This window comes from Hoplias malabaricus, chromosome 5, assembly GCF_029633855.1.
Source record: "Hoplias malabaricus isolate fHopMal1 chromosome 5, fHopMal1.hap1, whole genome shotgun sequence".
NCBI lineage: Eukaryota > Metazoa > Chordata > Actinopteri > Characiformes > Erythrinidae > Hoplias > Hoplias malabaricus.
Window position 1 is genome coordinate 16310323 of NC_089804.1, and position 17014 is coordinate 16327336.

Consider the following 17014-nt stretch of genomic DNA (forward strand, 5'->3'; position numbering starts at 1 on the left):
TAGCATGTGAGTGTTGCCTTGTGTGTTAGTGTTTACTGCTATTTGGGCTGTATGAGCAGGTGCTGACGTAACTGAGTGATTATGATGCTGCAGGTGATGTTTATTTGTCCTTGGAGGTGGAAAAGTGAGGGTGAAAGGAGGCTCAGTGTGGACTGAGAGATGAACGAAAGGTTCTGGAAAAGCAAGGGGAGGAAGGGAGGGTAGAGGTGAATAGACCTCTGTGAGGAACAGAGGACACAAGAGACTGAGCCTTGTGGGATGTTTCCATGTCAATGTCGTGGTCACTGAATGGAAATTTAATTTCTTTCTTTTTCTCTCATTTATTATCGTTTATCAGTTTTCTTTATTCTTTCTTTTATTACACACTAGCTATATATCCACTAGCCATACAACTACAAGATTTATGTTTGATCTGACAGTTTGATTTAATTTTGGGTCATTTCCCTAGCGGTTCTGCCTTATACAACACTGTTTCCCAAAAACGTTCTCTATTGTTCAAAATGGTAATTAAAAGAAAAGTGAGAAAAGTCCCAACGTTTTTTGTAAATGAGTTTGATACGATTAGAGCATCAGAATAAATCAATAACACAGACAGCTCCTCTGACTGGAGCATGTGTGGTGGAGACTCGCCAGAATGGCTGGAAGAGCAAGGACACCCAGCAGTTTCTTATTTTGTCCAGAAGTCTGTCTTAAGCAAGATGACTTTAATGAATTCTGAGGTGTGAGGGACGTGGGGACAGTGATCTCAGCGAGAGGGCACGTGGGATATGGGAACAAGTGATGTTGGCCTTAACAGCAGATGTGATGGTTTCCTGAGAATAAAGCCTCATCTGTTCTGTTTCTCATTAGTTTCTCTCTGCATTACCGATGGGACACAATGGGAAGCAGAAGGCTAGAGAGGGAAGATACAAAATAAAGATAAAGATATTTAAGGCCCATGTAAGACCAACACACACACACACACGAGTCAGCCATAATATTACGGCCATCTCCTTGTTTCTTCATTCAGTGTTTATTGTCTCAGGTCCGCTGACCATACAGGAGCAGTTACAGCTACTGTTGCTCTGCATACCTAGTCCCCCCCCCCCCTCAAAAGCCCTTTTTTGTCATTTTCTGTGCTCATATGTCTATGTCATTTACATGAACATCAAAAGTTCATTAAAACATTGCAGTAATGAGTAAAGGAAACTGTCCAACAAGACCACATGTAAAAAAAAAACATTCCAAATTATCATTCAGCGTTTTCCCACAGACCACTTTTCAGGAAATCTGGTCTGAACTGCTATAAGGCAAGAGCAGCATAAGGGCTACAGTGGTAAAGAAAAATGTCTCGAGCTGGCATGGGACGGCATGAGCATTTGGATTACATAAATTAAGCAATCACTCAGTAAAAATAAATTGGCCTGAACAAAGGTCAACAAACAGAAAGACAAGGTCAGGAATAAACATGGCAGAGGCTGACTGATACAGTGAGTACCTTTTTGGAGAGCAGTAGGGAAAAGTATGATTGATAAGAAAAACAGAACATTCCATTTGACTAGTATAATTATTCCCAACAGCTTTTTGGAAAGCTGAATGCAGAGAGGGATCTAAAGGAGAAAAAGCAATGGGGTGTTAAGGCGAATGGTACATTAATATATACTTGGAGAGGTGACTTGTAATTTGTGTATAAGGTGTGTGTGTTTGCACAAAGGTTATGGGAGCTGTTCACTCTCAAAAACGGCTCTGAGTCACAATGAGGTGATTGGGTTACATGCATTAAGTGGTGAAAAACTTCACATAGAAGAACAACCATTGTTTGAGGTACAGTCCATATTTGCTGTGACTGTGGTTTGAAGTCTGATGTCTGAAACCCACGCAGACACAAGGAGAACAAACCAAACCAGTGTTAAATCTGCACTATTAATGTAACTTAACACTGAGAGTGTTAAATAATTACACTAACAGTGTTAATTTAACACTGGTGAATTTACTGTGTATGATTCCTTAAAGGGTCATTTCTCAAAGTCATTTACATTTTTCATAAAAAAAATAAATAAAATAAAAAACATAATGCATAAGTATAGAACCACAACAGAGAGACAAAATAACCACGAGCTGACTTTATTTTGACGAGTGTAGTCTTGACACCCTTAGGTATCAAGTAGCAGTTAGAAAATCGCTGGCTGGGTTCAAAATGGTCATGGGTTCTGGGTGGGTTGGTACATGAGCTATATGTTGGACCCAGGCGGGTTGCCTATATTGGATAATTGTGGGTGGACTATTAACTCTCTACATGTGGTGCCCTCATCAGTCTATAGTGGGGTGTACAGCACAGATGAGCCTTATGTTTAACCCATTCTGGTCCCAACACTAATCCTGGAGGGCATCCATATGTGGGGCCTACATTTAAACGGTACAGAAAAAACTTGCTGATACCCAGCTGGGCTGCCCATATAGGCTTACACGGGTGTGCTGACTGTGATCTAGCCATTGTGTAACCACAGAAGAATAGTCACACACACACACACACACACACACACACACACACACACACACACACACACACACAACCACTTTGCATAATCATTCTTCCAACTGATATAAGGTCACAAAGGCAGAGTAAGTATTATTTAAGAGCAGCATTTCTACACAGCATAAGAAATATCAGATGTCAGTAATTGTTGCCTCTTTGTGAAGCCTGTGAAGGAGGAGTAGCCGACAGACATGTGAAGATGGACACGGGCAGGTCATACGTTTTTAATGTAGTTTCAGTTGCAACACATGGTATTAAATGTACCTTAATAATAGAGCAAGAAACAAAACAGAGGCCTCTTTAAGCTGAGATCCTTTTGTGTTACTGTAAAGAGGGGATTAAGAGGGCTTTACTTATTGTCTATGCAGATGGAAACTAAAACAAGGAGAAGGAGGAAGAGGAGGAGACGTTCAAGGAGTTCTGAGGAACCATCAGTTTTTAAACACTGTGCCATGTCGAATCCGCCTGCTGTCTCCAGCGTCCAACAAACCCATGGCTAGATAAAGGTTGGATTCTTATCTTGGTTTTTTGGGTACGCTGATTTGAAAATAATTAGTGACTGGAGATTAGGCAATCCACAGGCCTGTAAGTGGGAGGCTTTCAAAGATTGGCCTTTGTGACGGCGCAATGCTTTTACAATATAATTTGTTACAACAGTGTTTAGGAATTTGTCACAAGATTATACAACCTCCCACACAACAAATGTCCTTTTTTTAATCAGTATTCATAGCTGCTCTCAGGGCGACACGGTGGTGCAGCAGGTAGGTGTCGCAGTCACACAGCTCCAGGGACCTGGAGGTTGTGGGTTCGATTCCTGTTCCGGGTGACTGTCTGTGAGGAGTTGGTGTGTTCTCCCTGTATCTGCGTGGGTTTCCTCCGGGTGACTGACAGTGAGGAGTGTGGTGTGTTCTCCCTGTTTCCGCGTGGGTTTCCTCTGGGTGACTGTCTGTGAGGAGTGTGGTGTGTTCTCCCTGTTTCCGCGTGGGTTTCCTCTGGGTGACTGTCTGTGAGGAGTTGGTGTGTTCTCCCTGTATCTGCGTGGGTTCCCTCCGGGTGACTGACTGTGAGGAGTGTGGTGTGTTCTCCCTGTTTCCGCGTGGGTCTCCTCCGGATGACTGTGTGTGAGGAGTGTGGTGTGTTCTCCCTGTGTCTGCGTGGGTTTCCTCCTGGTGACTGACTGTGAGGAGTGTAGTGTGTTCTCCCTGAGTCTGCGTGGGTTTCCTCCTGGTGACTGACTATGAGGAGTGTTTTGTGTTCTCCCTGTGTCTGTGTGGGATTCCTCCAGGTGCTCCGGTTTTCTTCCCACAGTACCAAAACCCACATTGGAAGGTGGATTGGCGACTCAAAAGTGTCCGTAGTGTGAGTGTGTGAGTGAATGTGTGTGTGTGTATGTGTGTGTGTGTGTTGCCCTGTGAAGCACTGGCGCCCCCTCCAGGGTGTGTTCTCACCTTGCGCCCAATGATTCCAGGTAGGCTCTGGACCCATCGCGACCCTGAACTAGATAAGGGTTACAGATAATGAATGAATGAATAGCATAGCTCACACATATGTTAGAGCAATAGTCAGTCATTTTGGAACTCAAGTCCACCTTTAAACTTAAAACAGACTGCATGTTTTGTGTTTTTATTGTGAGGTCTGTCAATAATTTGACCGCATTTGCAGCTTACATTGATTGAGCACTAACATCTCCAGATATGCTCACGCAACCATCACAAGCACCACAGAGTGGGTATTAATTGGGTAGTGGAGCATTCATAGTGCTGCAGTGACACTGTTGTGATGGTGGTGTGTTAGTGTGTGTTCTGAATGGATCAGACACAGCAGTACTGCTGGAGTTTTTAAAGCCCCCAGTGGGAATAACAGCTTTACAGAGAAACAACAACGTAGTGCTGCAGTAGAAAGAGTCTGAATACAGAGACATATAAGTGAGTACTTTGCAGCATTGTGGTGCAGCAGGTAGGTGTCGCAGTCACACAGCTCCAGGGTCCTGGAGGTTGTGGGTTCAAGTCCTGCTCCGGGTGACTGTCTGTGAGGAGTTTGGTGTGTTCTCCCTGTGTTTGCATGGGTTTTCTCCCAGTGAGAGTGTGTGTCGCCCTGCGAAGGACTGGACTCAATCTGAAACAGTTAATTTTATTTATCACCCATACTTTCATGTCCTATGTGTGTATTAACATACTTCATTGAACCTTGTTGGACATTTCTGTATTTGAGGTATTATAGCTCTGTAAAACAAATCTGTCTATATATATATATATATATATATATATATATATATATATATATATATATATATGATTGTGCACAGTATTTTATGTATATTTCTGTTGTTTTGAAGTGGGTAAGTATGAAGTACCTATGATAAGTAGATGTAATACACATAGTAGATAGTCTTCCAGTTCACAGGAGCAGACTGGAAGAAGAAAGCTGAAGCTGAAGCTGTATACTGTGGGTAATACACTGACTAGGCATAAGTACCTCATACAGACCCACTTCAAAACCACAGAAATATCTTTCTAATAGCAATATGATGTTGAATGGACATAACTTCAACTATTTTAATAGTCATGTTCATATCTTCAGGCCATGGGCAGTTTATTTAATTTGTAACTGGTTTGAAATGTATACCCCACCCCCCACCCCCTACTTTTACTTGAGTGTAATATTTTAGTACTCTTTCCACCTCTGGTGATGTTTCATTCTCTTGCAGAAGGAATGTAACAAAAACTTCCAAAAATTATAGAAAGGCATTTCTGACTGCGTGTTCAGACTTTTGCGCAGTGACCAAGAAATGTAAAGGATTATTTGGTCAGTGTTGCTCAGCAGGCGCAGACTTCCAGTCCCAGCAGGCGCCAGACAGACAGAGTTTTAGCAGTTTCTCTCTGAGAGCATTCTATCACTCAGAGGCAATAAACAAAGTGGAGCACTCTGTGAATATGAAGACTCTATAGCACTCTAAACAAGAACATATGCAAAATTTAACTGCTTGACATGCTGACTAAAACCAGTTAACATGTCTTATTCTACCACTACTGAAAACCAGCGCAGTTCAGACTGAGACATTCCACAGTGTAGTTTTAATTATTATTTCGGTCTTATTCTTATTTTTATATTTGTTTTTTTTGTGTGTGTTTTAGAGTTTTTTAAAATTTACTTAGATTTCATCAATAGGTTTCAAATGCAATAAATTTTGATTTTAATAATATAACTGTGAAGGATAAGCTCTTTGCAATTCTAAACATGGTACAGCACATTGATATGTGTAAGTGAATATGTTTCTATCTGTCTCAGCTCAGCTGGCCACAATCATGTAAGCCTCTCATGATAGTAATTTTCTGTGGTTGATATTTTGTCCCAGAAATAATTGTGATGAACAGTATTATTGTCATTTTCAGACCATTGTATGCCACTGGGAGTGGCACGGTGGCGCAGCAGGTAGTGTTGCAGTCACAAAACACCAGGGACCTGGGGTTGTGGGTTCCATTCCTGCTCCGGGTGACTGTCTGTGAGGAGTGTGGTGTGTTCTCCCTGTGTCCGCGTGGGTTTCCTCCGGGTGCCTGACTGTGAGGAGTGTGGTGTGTTCTCCCTGTGTCTGCTTGGGTTTCCTCCGGGTGACTGTCTGTGAGGAGTGTGGTGTGTTCTCCCTGTGTCTGTGTGGGTTTCCTCCAGGTGACTGTCTGTGAGGAGTGTGGTGTGTTCTCCCTGTGTCTGTGTGGGTTTCCTCCAGGTGACTGTCTGTGAGGAGTGTGGTGTGTTCTCCCTGTGTCTGCGTGGGTTTCCTCCGGGTGACTGTCTGTGAGGAGTGTGGTGTGTTCTCCCTGTGTCTGTGTGGGTTTCCTCCAGGTGACTGTCTGTGAGGAGTGTGGTGTGTTCTCCCTGTGTCTGCGTGGGTTTCCTCCGGGTGACTGTCTGTGAGGAGTGTGGTGTGTTCTCCCTGTGTCCGCATGGATTTCCTCCGGGTGTTTCGGTTTCCTCCCCACAGTCCAAAAACAAGTTGGTAGGTGGATTGGTCACTCAAAAGTGTCCGTAAGTGTGGAAGTGTGTGTCCGTGTTGCCCTGTGAAGGACTGGCGCCCCCTCCAGGGTGTGTTCCTGCCTTGTGCTCAAAGATTCCAGGTAGGCTCTGGACCCACCGTGACCCTGAACTGGATAAGAGTTACAGATAATGATTGAATAATATGATAGAATAATAATGCAATTTCATCTCTTTAAAGAGCAGCTAAATCATAGTTAATAAGAATAATCGTTTTAAATATTATCCTAAATAATATCCTTTTTAAATATTCAAAACAAATAAAATATAAATAAATTAAAGCCTTTTTTTTCAAATTAATTGACATAACCGGAATAGAAAGACAAGATACATTGAGAACAGAACAGCACAACCGGCTAAAATGTTGGTGGTATCCATTCTCATGTAAACAAACACACCAGAATGATCGAGGACATGTCCTTATACTGTATGATAAGCTGATAATGTATTTATTGTGACAGGCCTACATTTATCCATTTGATCAGTGTCATCTTAAATAATTAATTATGGAAGGCCGAATGGGGAGGAGTCTGAATGGCCATGCAGACTTCCATTAATGTAGAAGAACTACTGATGCACGAGAACCACGCTGAGGACGAGACTGAACCTGCAATAAGTCACATATAAGAAGTTGTAGCAGTCAGCTGAGGGAGCAAAGCTGGAATGTGAGCTGTTGTAGTTATGTAGGCACTCTTCAAACTGATTCTGGCTGGACACACACATATTTTACTATCATGTAGGGACTTTTCCACTGACATTTTTATAACTGTGGATAAATATGGCTAAGGCTTTCGCTTAAAACTAGCTGTTATTTTAACCCCAGTCACCAAAGACAACTTGGCTCAAAGCTGCTTCCACCCTTTTTTTTTTTTTTTACCAAAACTCTTTGCCCTCACGGGAACTATTTCCACAATGTCTGATTTTTTTTGTTTTTCCTAAACTCTAGGGAAGTTTTGTCCTCACAGAGATTAAAAAAAGTACTCACTCACTCACTCACTCACTCACTCACTCACTCACTCACTCACTCACTCACTCACACACACACACACACACTTGCCTTTTGTTGTGTCTAAAACACATGCAGCCATATGCAAAGGTTTGGGTTTCCCTGTTCAAATGGCATGATGATTTTACCTGCAGCATGAACAAGACCTTAAGAAGCCTTTTAAAATAAAATCATTTACAATGGCCAAATCTATATATTCCATAGTGAAATTGGTTTATTTTTCTAATGAAATTTGTTTATATTTTTATATCTAAAAATAAACAAAACTTTAAATATACACAAAGATGGTTTATACACATTTTAAATGACATGAACAGCCCTTTATCACTGCTGTTTTTTATTAATACTCTTTAAGCTTCTGATTCCATCGGTCAGTTGTGTCTCATTGTATGGTCTAGCCAGTGTGTGTTTGTGTACATGTGTATTGAACTGTCTGTGTGTTTATGGGGAATTGGTTACACACTTGTGTATCTGCCCTTTGTGTAGTTCCTGTGCAGTGTGCTGCTGTTGTGTTCTGGGCTTGAAGAACAACCTTACATTCCAGTGAATATAAGTCATATTGAGGAATTACAAAGGCCACTTGACTTGACTTGACTTGACTTGAGTTCTAATGAAGTTTTGATATTGTTCTCCTGTTTAAGGCGCTTTATATGTAAACATTCGTGTCATAAATGTAAAATTAAATTTGAATCAAATCCCAGTCAACTGTGTGTAAATCCTATTTAAATGTGTATAAATATATATGAACACTACTTATCTCTGATTTTGTGGTTGGATTTTACATAATAGTAGCACATTTGTGGCTGATTTAACCTGGCTCTTGTCAGCAGGGGTAACTAATGCTAATGTCTTGAGGTAAAAAATAGTTTTCATTATTTCCCGGAAGCAAAAAGACTTCAGAAGCATCATGGTTAAGCCTAAAACATAAAGGAAAGCAATTATGTCTGTGTTCAAACTTTTGTATGTTATAAGAAGCCATTTAGATACAGAGCAAAAGAGGAAAAATAATCAGAACTGTGTTTTCTGGGGGATTTGTGGGAAAACCTTTTTTCATCAAAAACATTTTAGAAACGGTCTGACTGGGAGAAAGGGGAGAGAAAAGTATGATCCATAGAAGTGGATTGCACAGACAGGACCAAGACAGGCCGCTGGCAACCTGGACACGATTCAGAAGTGACAGCGAGGCAGCTGATATGGCTTGAAGTGAAGTAAGGGGTAGATGGATGTGGTTGCCCCTGCTTAATGTGTTTTAACTGCTTTTAAAACCTTGTCTGTGCTTAGCAGTGTCAGTGTTATGATAGGAGAAACTCTCCGCCTTGCTTCCCCCACTCAGTGTAAAAGGTGGGGCTCAGACATCTGCGAGCTGTTATGGGACTTTAAGAGTAAACTGTGATATGATAGCTAACAGCTGAAATAGTTTACGCACGGACAATCTGAAGGACTATAGCTATACAATAAGAGGCAGTAACCTAGAGTAGCAGGCTAATGAGACCGGATAATATGAAATACAGACATAATCCTCCAAATCAGTCTGTTTCTGGATGTTACAATCCTACCTTACACTCGTAATACAATCCATTTACCTAACGTTAACCACCTTGTATACAATGTTGTCTTGTGAATTCAGCTCCTTTAAGGTGCACCCATTGTGGATACACACATATACAATTGCCCAAGGTCACAATGTCCAGTGTCATGTGTGGCCTAGATGGGTATAATGCCATGAGGACTGGGAAGTGGAGCTTTTCAATTGCTCTCTGAAGAGGGAAACCTCCAGCCAATAACTTTGGGATGATTTGGCGTGGGGTTTGTGATCCAGCAGTAATCACGTCTGTGGAGGGATGTCACTGCCACACTTTCAGGATCTTATTATCCTGAGTTCATTTGGGTCAAACATTGGTCACACGGTCTGAGGAGTGTGGGGTGTTCTCACTGTATCTGCAGGGGTTTTCTTTTACAATCCAAAAACAAATCCCACAGTCACTCATAGTTTGCTCATGTGTGTGAGTGACTAGGTGAGTGTGTGAGTGCCGGCAATGTACCGATGTCTATTCCTGGGTGTTTTCTGTCTTGCCTTGTCTACCAAGCACCTGAAATTTGTTGAGTGTACTAGTGCACATCAGCTGCCGTGTGACTAAAATGAATGTAGACAATTCTTTGCTTTCATTCAGAAGCTCTAAATATTTAAAGGCAGTATATTTGAGTAAGAAATGGGACTGTAGTGTGTACGCTGACCTTTTTATTAAAAGTTTTCATTCAAAGTTTGAAAATGCCATAGAAACGAATGGACAACCTGCAAAAAGCAAATGGTGAAGAAACATTCTGTGAATTTTATAAAAAGTTGCAAACACCACCTTTGATGTTTCATAGAATGTGATGCAGTTTGGTTGTCTAAATATATGCCATGTAAGCATTAATAAATCAATAAAACATTGATTCGAATTAAATTCACACTGTAATTTTCCAACATCTAGTGTAAAGACATTCCAGAAGAAAGTGAAAAAAAAAGTGAAACACTTTACACTAAGCGCATACTAACTTTATACACAATGTGCATTATTTATGTTTATAATATGTGTTAGGGATGATTGTATTTATTTATTCATCTTCTGTAACTGCGTCTACCTGATCAGGGTCACGCTGGTTTCAGAGTCTACCTGGAGTTGGACGCAAAGCAGGAACACACCCTGGACAGCTCTCAAACTTCCGATTATCTCCACTTCTCTGTTTAGTGATTTCACTTCCATTTCCTGTACTCACTTTTAAGACCTTTCTGTCGTTCTTGGCAGGTCCCAGATGATGAGTAAAATAAACTACAAACGGCCCCCTTAAAGCCATAAAACCTTACAGAAATAGAGCGCAAGACTTGTAAGTAGGCCAAGAGGCTTTCAGGCTGAAGTGGTGGAGGACCAGGGGGTTCCTCAGGGTTCTGTGATGTAATCAAAGCTGTCTTCAGATGCCTTACTTCATCTTACACCATCAACAGTTTTGGACAGCAACTGATAAGCAGTTGAAGGCTAAATAAACTAGGCTCTGGCTGGGGTATGCACACGTGGGATCGATTTAGCCAGCTGGAGACTACCGAGGGGCCCTTTGGAACATATATGTGCACACACTCTCTCACACACACATAAATGCATATACACCAATTATAAATACCATTAAACCTCCTTGTTTACCATTAAACCCACCTCCTTGTTTCTGTATCCATTGTACATGTCTTCTCTCACAATATAGTTGCATTTTGTATTTCTACAGTTTTAGACTGTAATCCATTTGTTACTCTGCATACTGTGAAAGCCCACCCATCACTCCGCTTTCAATGCTCAGGACCACCACAGGGCAGGTAGGATCTGGGTGATGGATCATTCTCAGCACTGCAGTGACATTAATGTGTGTTTGTGTATGTTGCGCTGGTACCTGTGGATCAGACACAACAGTGATGCTTGAGTTTGTAAACACTGTGTCCCCTCACTGTCCACTCTGTTAGACAAACCTACCTCTTTTGTGTTGGTCATCCTCTATTCCGCCATCAGACATAGGAAGCTGTTGGCTTGATGTTTTTGGTTGGTGAAGTATTGTCAGTCTAGCAGTGACACTGAGGGCTTTAAAAATTGAAGCATCACTGCTGTGTCTGATCCGCTTGCACCAGCACAACACACAGTAATGCATCACCACCAACACCACCATGTTAGAGTCACTGTAGCTCTGAGAATAATCCACCAGCACCTCTGTAGTGGTCTAGTAAGGGACCTAAACATTGAAGAGCCTAGCAGAAGTGGCTAAAAAGACATGCAGATCTAAAAGTATGTAGAATAAAATTTATTCCAAATGATCCAATATAATATTTCACTTTCCCCTCCCACCATCAATGACATGCACTAAATCTCTGACTCTGTTGGTAGAGTATTACATGGAAATTAATGGTTCATGGTTGTGATGAGTTGGAATCATTTGGTGCAAGGCAGGAACACACCCTGTAAAAGCCAGCCGTCCATTGCAGGGCATCACACATGCACCGTCTCTCACACACACACACACACCTGTAGACAATGTCACACAACCAGTCAACGAGCATATGTTTCAGACTGTAGAAAACCCCTGCAGGCACCGGGAAAACACCCCAAATTTAAAGCAAAGCAAAAAAATTGCACAGAGGCGAAGATGGAATGGAAGACTCCAAAGCTAAAATATCATGAAGCTATGAGAGGGGCTCGGCCCTGGAAGTTTGGGGGTTAAATCTTCCTCTGAAAGGTATGTGAAGTAGCCTGCTGTGAGTCATGCGAGTAGATTGGGGTGAATGTTGAAAGGACCAAGGTAATCAGTCATGAATTACGATCACATGTAGACGGCCAGGACTAGTGGAAAGTGAGAGAGCCAGTGAGAGTGTTCACCTAAAATTATGGCCTATAATCATTGAGGAAATGACTGACCTTTCAGCTCATAAACACAGAGAGACGGATGGAAAGGAGCCGAAGACAGCACAGCCAATGTGCTCAGTATCACTTCCACATCTAACTGTTATGTCAACTTAGGGCCGTGGAATGAAAGATGCAGCTGTGAAAAAGACATCGTGTGATAAAAGTAGGCTCCATTTCAGTGCATTACAAAGTTACATGTCGGCACCTCAGTTTGAACTAAATAAAGTAAGCCCATGTATATGTTTAAGACCGCATGGATGTTTTCTAGAGAAACCCATCTAATACATTTTCAACCACATCATCCAGAGAATGTTAAAAATGTGTGTGTAATTGTTGTTAACTTTTTTTTTGTTGGTGTGATTACAATAATGGTAAAAACATTAAAGGAACACTAGGTAGTAGTTTTACCTTAAAATTACAGCTTCAAAATCATGGCGATGACCTGTAATTGGAAGAATAGAGCCTCTGTTTGTGCTTTTCTGGGTTCAGCAAATGTAACTGCTACTCAGCCACTGGGGTCATGCTTGGGCGCTCCCAATGGCTGGTCCCAAGCCTGGGCAAAATGGGTCAGGACGTGTATCCAGCATGAAACACCATGAGCCAGGTCTGATGTGCAGATCATCGGTCAGGTTGGTGGGAGATCTTGTGGGAGCAGCTGAAAGTGGAACAACAACAACAACAACAACAACAGCATGTCCCAAAGTGTAGAATTCCTTCAGCAGGGTAAGACCTATTTATATCCTGCTAAAGGACAACCAAAATGTTACATGATAAACAGGAAATGATTAAGACCCTTTTAACAGCATGGCCACAGCGTAAATAGGCTTGTGTGTGTGTATTAATTTGACCACCTCCCGATATCTACACTCACTGTTCATTATTTCAGCTCCACTGACCACACAGGAGCATTTTGTATTGCTACTGTTACAGACTGAAGTGCTTCTGGTTTCTCTGCATAATTTCTTATCCATTTTACCCTGCTCTTCAATGCTCAGGACACCCACTGGACCACCACAGAGCGGGTATGATTTAGGTGGTGGGTCATCCTCAGGGCTTCCGTGACGTGGTTGTGATGTGTTAGAGTGTGTTGTGCTCATATGTGTGGGTCAGACACAGCAGTGCTGCTGGAGTTTGTAACCCCTCGGTGTCACTGCCAAGTACAGCCCACCAACCTAAATCATCCAGCCAAAAGCATCCTGTGTCCACTGATGAAGGGCTAGAGGACGACCGACACAAGCTGTGCAGCAACAGATGACCTACTGTCTCTATAATGTCTTTACATCTACAAGGTGGACCAATGAGGTAGCTGTGTCTAACAGAGTGTACAGTGAGTCAAACAGGTTTAAAAACTTGAGCAGCACTGCTGTGTCTGATCCACTTGTACCAGAACAACACACCACCGCCACATCAGTGTCACCACAGCACTGACAATGATCCACTGCCCTGATCATACCTGCTTGTGGTGGTCCCGACCAATGAAACGCAAGGTGAAATGGGGATAACAAATTATACAGAGCAACAGATGAACCACATTCTGTAATTATAGAACTGCAGAGTGCTCCTATGTGGTCAGTGGAGCTGAGAGAATGGACAGTGAGTGCAGAAACAAGGAGGTGGTTATAACAAGGATATTACGACTGGACTCATTAGAATGTACGTATCCGTACCTTAGAACAATACAACAATAAACCTAACACTTCTTTTCTTTGTAAATGTGTCGTGAGACAAAATATCCACTATATATTATGTGGGAAATCTGAGGTTCCCATAACAGATAGTGTCATCAGCTGAATCAAGGTTATAGTCCATGTGTTTCTATTCTTTTTGCATCCCCACATAGATAGGGTCTTAGTCTGCCAACCCTGTGACTCATACAAGCTCCCTCTGTGTTTGACCTCTGGGTGAAAGTATTGGACCAAGGAGCTGAACGCATACATCAAGGACACACAGGAGATCAGTTGGGAAATGCAATGGATGCATGCAGATGGATCTCTGAGGAACACTTAGGGTTCAAGTAAGTAGTAAAATGGACATAGGCTATAAACAAATGCAATCAGACACGAAGATGGAACTTATTCATAGAACAAAAGATCGATGTGTGTTAGCCAGTGATTTGCCTCCATGGAGCCAGTCGGTGACAGGCAGGAAGGGTTTTTGTGCAGATGGAGGCAAGTGACTACAGTGCCAAAGTACACTCATGGATGCTTCCCAACACTCTTCTCCAGTCTTTATTAATCTGCATTCTCCAACTTTCCTCATATTCCCCCCATTTTCACTTTCCCAGAGTGTTTCCATCTCCCGCTGTTCACTATGGAGCTCTTCATTTGTTACCCTTGAAAAAATAATGGAATCACCACACGTAGAGGATGCTCACCCAGGTTTTTGACTTTGTAGCAAACAGACTAATCACGGATATGACACAAATCTAATAGCTGAACATTCGCATTTTGTGAAACTCAAAATATTACATTATATTTTTTAATCAATGGCATATTTTCTCAAGTTGTGGTTGAGGATAACATTATGGAGCTAATAACAAATAAAACAAATACAATCACTTTTAGTACTTTGTTGCTTCTCGAGTCCGAAATCTTTGAGGATTCACTAATGAAAAACAATATTCTGCATTTAGCTGGGTCCAACTTTCTCAAACTGAGAGATCAGCTTTGCAGTACTAAGCCTTGTCATGGATTGATTTATAAATTTCCACCATAAATTCCAGATTGCTTTCTGGCCATGTCTTTGAGCAGATTTGTGGCCTAATGGTAAGAGAAATGAGCTTGGGGCTGGTGGCTTGCAGGTTTGATTGCTGCAACCAGCAGAAAAATTGGCAGTAGGGGGAGTGAAGGAACACTACTGTCCTCCTCCCTCAAACCCCACTGCTCCTTGGGCACCAGGGATAGCTTCCCACTGCTCCAGGTGTGTGTTCACTGCCCCTAGTGCACTGATGTTTGTATGTTCACTGGCACGGATTGTTTAAATGTGGAAGGCGCATTTTGTGGTATGTTGTACAATGACACAATGTTTGACACAGTTTGCTCTGTGGCCAGACGCATTATCACCCTAAAAATGACTATAACACCAAACCTATTTTCTATTTTCAGTGGAATGAGAAGTGTCCTGACACTTTAATTTAACAGTAACCACTGAGGTAACATCTGCCATCTCCTCTGATACTTTTACATAAGGGAAATATGATTCTTTTCTTTGGACAGTCATCTTGGTAACACTTTGCAATGCTGTTTCTACTGAAGATAAAATGTGGTGTCTCCGGGTTCCTTGGCTTTTTTATTCGCACTGATACAGTCATTTAGTCTATGAACAGATTGAGTAGGTTGATTTTGATCTATAGCTCAGATGAGCAGCCCATGTTGATGTGACCAGTAATTATTGAGGAGTTACTTCGAAGTGGGACCTAATTAGTGAGAAGTTCTCCAGGAGCTAATTAAAACTCAGAAATTAATTTGACCATAATTATAATTATTAGTTCACTATTATTTATGGCGTGATAATTCAGTAGTCCTTGGTAGTTAAAGGTAGTGATTTAGGTGTTAAGTGCATCACTATTCATTAGTTCCTGCTTCTGTTCAGTCCTCTGTAATCTCGTTTTCTTCTGTTTTGGTGTTAGTGCTGGTTTTCATCTGTTTTTTCCATCTGTAAAGGCCATGCCATTTAAGATGTCGACATCTTACAGTTCTGCCATAAATTAGCAGCCTATTGCTGCCGATTTTTAAAATCCATTTATTGGTTCATTTTCTATTTATTACACATTGTTTATGAGTTTTCTCTTCAATTGTTGGGAACAACTAACATGTTTTGCCACATTCTGTGTTGAATTTCCTTTTTGGATAAGTTTTAATATTCTTTCTAAAATGTTGAGTTTAAAACTACATTTTGTTTTTAGATTTGTGTTTGTTTTTGAAATGAGAATGACAAAGTTTTTCCATAAATTTTTCATCAACATTAATTTACTCCACTATTTAATTTAATTTCTGTACTTGATCTGAACGGTAAAAAAAAGCAAATCATTTAATTTATATATATTTGTATATATTTATTTATATAGAAGGTATTTTCAAAAACCAGAACATAATATTTGCCAGGACTTCTAAGGAATTTCCTTTGTCAGTTTAAATCCTCCTTCTTCTAAAGTAACCACAAGTCTTAGAGATCTAACCAAATTTAATTTAATATAGCTAAAATTTATATTCATTTTAAAAGAAAATTCTTTGTAGTATTTTTTAATGCTTTAATGGAAATGTGAATTTATCTAAAGCTAATTTTCACATTTCCCTAATCAGGCAGATTTTGTCTATTATGATTACGATTTCAGACTGTTCCTTGAAAATGGCTTCAGGAATTTAAAAAACTGCTTTATTAAGAAACATGTCTCAAGGGTACGACCTTATGACTCATATGTTATGATACATTAAGGCAGTGCTAAAAAAAGGAAAAAGCTTGCTTCTGGTGTGTTCAGCATGTCTATTACTTTAAATATAATGTGGCATTTTAATTTCTCTCTCAACAGAGAACAGGGAGTGCATGTGAACAGACCACAGTAACTTCACTGTTTTGCTCCCAAAGGTCCATGTGCATTCATTTGTTTCAGTGTTAACACGAGTTAGCGACTAATTGCTGTAATTATGTGGTGGGGTTTCACTGTCTCACATAATGGAGGAATAGTAGAGTGGGTTTGCTGGTGTGGAGGAGTGCCATACATAACTCTCAAGAATAGTGCCACATTCATCATTTTAGTTGTTGATGACTGCCCCCTAGTAAGCAGGTCTGAAACACTCCAGACTCTCATTGGTGTTTATATTCAGGCAAAGGCCTGTTGGGCTTTATTTTTCACTTGCATTAACAAGAGCCTGGCTCAAGAACACCACCCCCAGCGGGACATTTAGCATTTCTTTTAACAGTACACACACTGTTGCAAAGGAGCAGTTCAGTAAAATAGCTTCCCTCAAAATTGTACTCACAACAAATAAAAACATATGAACCAGCAACTAGCATTATGCATGTAGCATCATTTTAATTAATGGC